Source organism: Littorina saxatilis, unplaced genomic scaffold (genome assembly GCF_037325665.1).
Source record: "Littorina saxatilis isolate snail1 unplaced genomic scaffold, US_GU_Lsax_2.0 scaffold_1779, whole genome shotgun sequence".
Lineage (NCBI taxonomy): Eukaryota > Metazoa > Mollusca > Gastropoda > Littorinimorpha > Littorinidae > Littorina > Littorina saxatilis.
The window spans coordinates 8,812-15,000 of NW_027128877.1; the positions used below are offsets into that span (position 1 = coordinate 8,812).

The 6,189-nt window shown below is 41.4% G+C and overlaps 1 long non-coding RNA gene across 1 annotated transcript in view; it reads left to right on the top strand.

The window, feature by feature from the left end:
• Window positions 1-479: 479 nt before the first annotated feature.
• LOC138957194 (uncharacterized) overlaps window positions 480-6,189 on the top strand; it is a 6,527-nt gene continuing 817 nt past the window's right edge. The window contains exons 1-2 of the long non-coding RNA XR_011452957.1: window positions 480-3,706; window positions 4,693-6,189. The exon at window positions 4,693-6,189 is cut by the window's right edge and continues 817 nt beyond it. This is a non-coding gene — a long non-coding RNA (uncharacterized lncRNA). The remainder of the gene's footprint in view (window positions 3,707-4,692) is intronic.

Consider the following 6,189-nt stretch of genomic DNA (forward strand, 5'->3'; position numbering starts at 1 on the left):
AAACACATTTCATTCAACACCAAATAAAAGGAACTAAACAAAAAGAAATCGGACTATGTACAGAAAAGGGAGTTGAGGGGTGAGGGAGAGCAAAAACAATACAAGAAACAATTCAACAATAATAATAATAAATAATAATAATAATAATAATAATGATAATAATAATACAAAAAATAATAAAACATTACAAGTGCAAAGTGATTACATACATTTCTTTACTATGGGAAAAGGGGGGAAGGGAGAGGGGGGGGTGATGGGTGGGTTAACATAAGGACAAAAATACTATTACAAACAACACAAAACAGATAACGGAGTATAAAGCTAAAAGAGAATTAAATTTTACTCGCTTCTCAAACAGTCCATGACAAGTGTCATGAACTTTGCGAGTTTTAGCAATAAACTCTTTTTTGTAGTGGAAAAAAGCTCTCTGAATTTAACTGAATTGGGGCGGGCATAATAATAGCACCGTAACAACCAACCCGCACTCGGCTCTTCGCGCACTCTCTACTCACTGTCTCCCCTCCAAGATCCCCTTCTCTATCCGAGAGGTGGTCGCTTGCTTACATGCTAGCCACGAGAAACCTCATCAGATTCCACTCTGACTCAGGAAGTTGGGGTCGCCGTTCTGACATGTGGCTGTAAACTTGATGGCGCAAATTGCCCGTTGATTGTCAAGTGTGGCGTGCAATAGGTGCCCGGCGGGCCAGCTCCGTGCTAGCGGGATCTGGTCTTGTTGTGGCACCTAGGGCTCAAACCTGCGGATTTGAGGGTGGGGAGATAACGCTTGTTGTTGCCGCGTTGGGTCGTTGATCTGGGTACATGCCAGGTCTCGGGTAAAGCCAAAGCGTGTGTATGTAGAGAACTACTCAACCTACGTACGAGGTGTCTGGGAACATCTCCGCGCGGAGGGGTTTTGCGGCCAGCGCAGCAAAGAGAAAGAGGGAAATTTTTTTGGGCTCGCGCGGCAGCAAGCACTATGTCTCTATACTAGGCTTATTTAGTACAGGCTTTTTTCAACCAACCACATTCGTTTCGTGCCATATAAGGAAGTGCTACATCAGAAATGTTGCGTACACGTCATTTCCGGTTGGCGGTAAAACGAAGTTCACACCAAAAACACAAACGACTTTCGTTGATTTGGGCGATTCTACGAATCTACTTTCGTTGACTTTGTAATCATGTTTTGGTTATTTCTGTATGGAAACCTTTAATCTATTGGATATAGGTTACCTGATCGTTATTTTAACTGTTCATATCTTCCTACTTTAAGGTCTGGAGTGGACGCCAAAGTCGATCTTTCACTGCATTTCTCTAGCATACATTTGCCTAGGTTGCGCTTGGGAAAATCAAAGATGGCGGCCCAGAGCCGGTTGCCGCTTCACGACTTTAGAGTTCTATTTCTTCCCTAATATAAACAGAATACTTATATTTACAGGGCAGACCTTCATTTGTGAATACTGTCTCACTTTGAACAGTTATAAATTGTATGAGTAGAGCTTCGGGTTGCAAATTAATCGCACATAACACACATCGCACATCGCGCTTCTTCTGCGAACAGAACTTCTCTGCTGGCGTCAGTCTTCTTCTTCTTGTCGTTCGCTGTTAGATCGTCAGTCGGACTGCAGGGCGAAACGTGCTGTCCTCTCCAAGTCCTCTTTGGGGCAGTATAGGTAGCTTCTTTTGTAGCGCTGTCTCATCTGGCCAGATGGTGTCCATCAGAGCACTGTGGTATGGACAAGCCTGCAGGATGTGCTCTGCTGTCTGATTCTTGCCACACGGACATAGGGGGGAGGGAACTAGCTTCAGCTTTGTGGCCATATGATGGTTTAGTCTGTTATGTCCAGTGCGGAGTCTGAGTAGGACGACTTGTTCTTCACGTTGGAGCAGGTGGTAGTCATCTTTCTCCGCTCTGGTTTTCCTCTTGTTTTTGATGATTGTCTTCGCGACACTTTTTAACACGCACTGTTGAGTTTCGTTGTGCGCGCGCATCCCAGCGGGCAAGAGAAAATGAGGTGGTGAAGAGAAAGAGGTGGGCTTTGTTCTTGTCTCTAAATCTAGCTAGTGTACTGCATGGTTTGGGGTGAAATTGAAACCGAGCAGACTGATTCCCAAACGTGTAGGGCCCTTGTATCTATCCTTAAAATGACGGTCTTCTTGGCCACGTTACCACGGTAGCGCCTGGCGGTGGTATGCCAGCTTGGCAGTCAATGACATGAACCGCCAAAGGACATGGTGTTCAATTGTGGTAATACATATCAGCATCTTATGCACGGAACTCCACTGTACAAAGGAGCTATAAAACTAAATGACAGACGGAGCTGCTTCGGTATCCGCAAATGATCGATTCCTGTCTGTCTATGAGAAAGTCATATTTACCTCCCTCTACCGGCCTGACGTTGACTTTGTCTTGTTTTGTGTAAATTCACCCTGGTGTCTTTCAACTTAAGCCGTTGCAGGTTGTACTTCTGTTGTTACGATTTTTTTTTTATCGTACGATTGTTCATTACTCATCGAAGTTAGCATGGATGTGGTTATGCGTGTATATGATGCTTTATCATTGTTCACAATAATGACATATCATGCGCTGGCCGCTTTCGCTTTTGACTGTGTGCAACATATAGGTTGAGTGTGGGGAGAAGCGTGGGTGAAAAGTGGATGAGACTTTGTTTTCCTTTTTTCTCTGTGCATGTGCGTCCTTTGTAATCATTACAAACGAGCAATATCCTCCTTGGCGACGTGGGGAAATCTTCATAAGAGCAGTGGCTGTTTGTCTAATCCTTCGGCTGTTTTAGGCCTTTGGGAGGTCGTTCATGGGAAAACGGTGTTAATTAGACAAGTGTCTTATTGCGATAACAAGAAGAAGAACAACGGGGGCGGGGATATAGCTCAGTTGGTAGCGCGCTGGATTTGTATTCAGTTGGCCGCTGTCAGCGTGAGTTCGATCCCAGGTTCGGCGGAAATTTATTTCAGAGTCAACTTTGTGTGCAGACTCTCTTCGGTGTCCGAACTCCCCCCCGTGTACACTACATTGGGTGTGCACGTTAAAGATCCCACGATTGACAAAAGGGTCTTTCCTGGCAAAATTGCTTAGGCACAGTTAATAATTGTCTACCTATACCCGTGTGACTTGGAATAATAGGCCGTGAAAGGTAAATATGCGCCGAAATGGCTGCAATTACTGGCCGTATAAAATTTCATCTCACACGGCATCACTGCTGAGCGCCTAGAACTGTACCCACGGAATATGCGCGATATAAGCCTCATTGATTGATTGATAACAAGAAGAAGAACAACAAGAATTTATTCCGCCATATTGCATAAAAGCCATCATACGTTAATTGTATTTTTGACCAAAATAGGACATTTTACACAGATCCAGACAGTCAGTGTTCCTCAGAGACCGCGCTAGCACTATTTTGTAGTCTCGGCTGGCCGCCTAAATATGAAGTTTTGTTGGCCTCTGACGTCACATGGCTAAAAGAAGGAAAATCCAGTGTTCAATGGATACATTGGTATTTGTCCTGGTGTCTATAACAATCATACACTCGTTACATATTATACGATAAAATAATATAAAACAAGTCGCGTGAAGCGAAATTAAAACAACTGTGTTAATGCTAGAAACTTGCCATGTTTCAGGAGCGACAACTGGAACAGCTGCAGGCCAAGCTGATGCCATCCACGGTCAAGAAAAGTAAGACACAAGGTTGGCATGGTTTTTCGTTCCTTTCCTTACCAATATCTTTACCTGTGTGTTGAAGAATAATCTGTAGCCTGGCTGGCTCGTGGTGTGAGTTTGTTACCCATGCGCGTGTTCCATTGTTTGATTAATTTGCATTGAAGTTATTGTTTGGAGAAGGTTTCGGCTAGAAGTAGGTAGGTTGTATGATGTGGTTTATTCTGGGGTGGGGAGGGAGGTCTGTGTGTGTCTGTCTGTCTGTACACTGTCTGTCTGTCTGTCTGTACACTGTCTGTCTGTCTCTCTGTGTGTGCGACAGTGTGTGTGTGTGACTGTGTGTGCGTGCGTGTGCGTTCTTGTGTGTGTACGTGCATGCGAGATAGAGTGAGTGTTAATCACTTCATTTTCCCTACTCCTCTTCCCCCATTGCCATCATATCCTTCCCCTGAGTATATCCACATCATACAACTACCTTTAGTTCACGTTTGCACGTGTGGTTTGCAGTGCAGAAATATGACGCCCGCAAGTCCAGTTTGATGACATGTGTTTATGAATTCCGTTTTACCTGTTTGCCTTGCATGTTGAAGAACCCGTTGTGATTTAGACAAGTTTGGTTTGCATTTTTTGTAATTGATCGCTTCGACTTTAATCTTTGTTAAATGTAAGTTTCATTTCTTTATAATAAATTGTTTATCTCTTAGTTTCTTATTCTAACAAAAATTATGTGAATGTAAGAGTACGTATACATGTAATAGTTTTGGGTCTTGTTCTTTTTCAGATAGATAAGCAGTCGATCAAATAGAACATTGTCAGTGATTAGATTTTCTGATCACGCTATCCAGTTGATCATAGTTTCCAACCTGTTTTTAAAAAATAATACCGATTATAATTATGAAAAACAGAATAAAATGAAAAGAAGTCTGAAGTGGAAAACTGTTAAAATTATGTTTTTTCTCCAGTTTGTTCTCTGTTCTCATCATGGTAATTTCCACGACTGTCGGATTGTTTTTCAGACAAAGAAGCTCGAGAGGTGGATACCCGGACGTCCTTCGCCTGTCGCTTTCCACAGGAACACTGGGTGGCCGCCGAGCAGTACTTCAAGGTCGACTTGTAAAACGCCACGGTTTTCACCTTCCAAAGGACTTCAAAGATAGCACTGACGAGTTAACCCTTTCGCTGCCTATCGGATTTCAACTGACGTCCTTGGTAACTTGCTTGAACGGTCAACAAACCGTTCAATGAACAAGTACAGAAGAAGAAGAAAAACAACAAACAATGTGTGCGTGTGTGTTGTATTCAGTTATACATCAAGAGCACACTGTAAGTTGTTTCAGGTATAAACAGGTAATGGTTTGCATGCAAGTATTTCCTGGTATTGAACAAGTTAAACGTATAGAAACTAGATATGATGGTTTTTGAAATGTTAACGTTCAATAGTGCGCAAATGTTGGAAGAAAGCCGTGCGAGTGGGCTGGAATATGGTGGGTCAGGTGATTTATGACAACTTGCGTGCATCGATGATTTGATGAAACTGTGAACGGCTTTTGGGTTATGTTTCAGAATAAAAAATTATTGGTAAAATGGCCTCGTAGATATTGAGAATACCAATGCATTTCAATACAATATATATAATAATAAATAATTGCTGTTTTGAACACTTCTACTCGGCCCAGGCCATCAGATCTTACAAATGACATTTTGGGGGTTCAAAAGAACGACACTAAAGAGTAAATTATGCTGCTTACGATTTGCCCTGTGCATGATGATTGATCGTATGTCGTGATGTTTGATTAAACGTGTTACTGAAAGAAAGTGTGGAAAAATACAAGAGCGTTGTAAAAGTGAGATTATTTAATATGGTCTTCCTGAAACTGTTTTTGCAGATAATTGCAAGTGAAAAACTGGGTGCCTTGAAAGGTTACGAAATACCTGCTTTTGTACTTGTATGTGCGGTTTTTTATTTCAAAAATGTTGGGAGAAAACTCTAAGAACATGTGAAAGGAAAATAATAAAAATGCACAAAATGTGCATATGTGGCAATTAATGCTTTGAAGAGTGAAATGATTTACTTTTTATCTGTGTTTTCCTGAGATTAAACACAAGATCTAGATCTGCAGTTGTTTGTTGGTTTGTTGGTTTGTTTGTTTGTTTGTGTGTTGTTTGTTAGTTTTTGAAGGTTTTACTAATTATGGATTTTATATTTGGTGTGCATTTTTGAACATTCATAGTAAATATGTATATACGCTTACTTACTGATACAGATTCATTATCGAGTGTGTTTATGTTGTCTTTTTTTTTGCGTAGAAATCCATCGTTATATAACACGTGTAAATGTATGTAATTATGTGTGTCCACAACAAAATCAGTGAATTATCTCACATTCTCCCGTGGTTATTAACTTGTGCTTTATTGTGTCTCGTTTGGTGGCCACGAGAACATATCTTTTGGTGAATTTAAATTATTTGATAATGATGACTGCTGTGATAATGATGTCGTGCATTTGTCCTTCT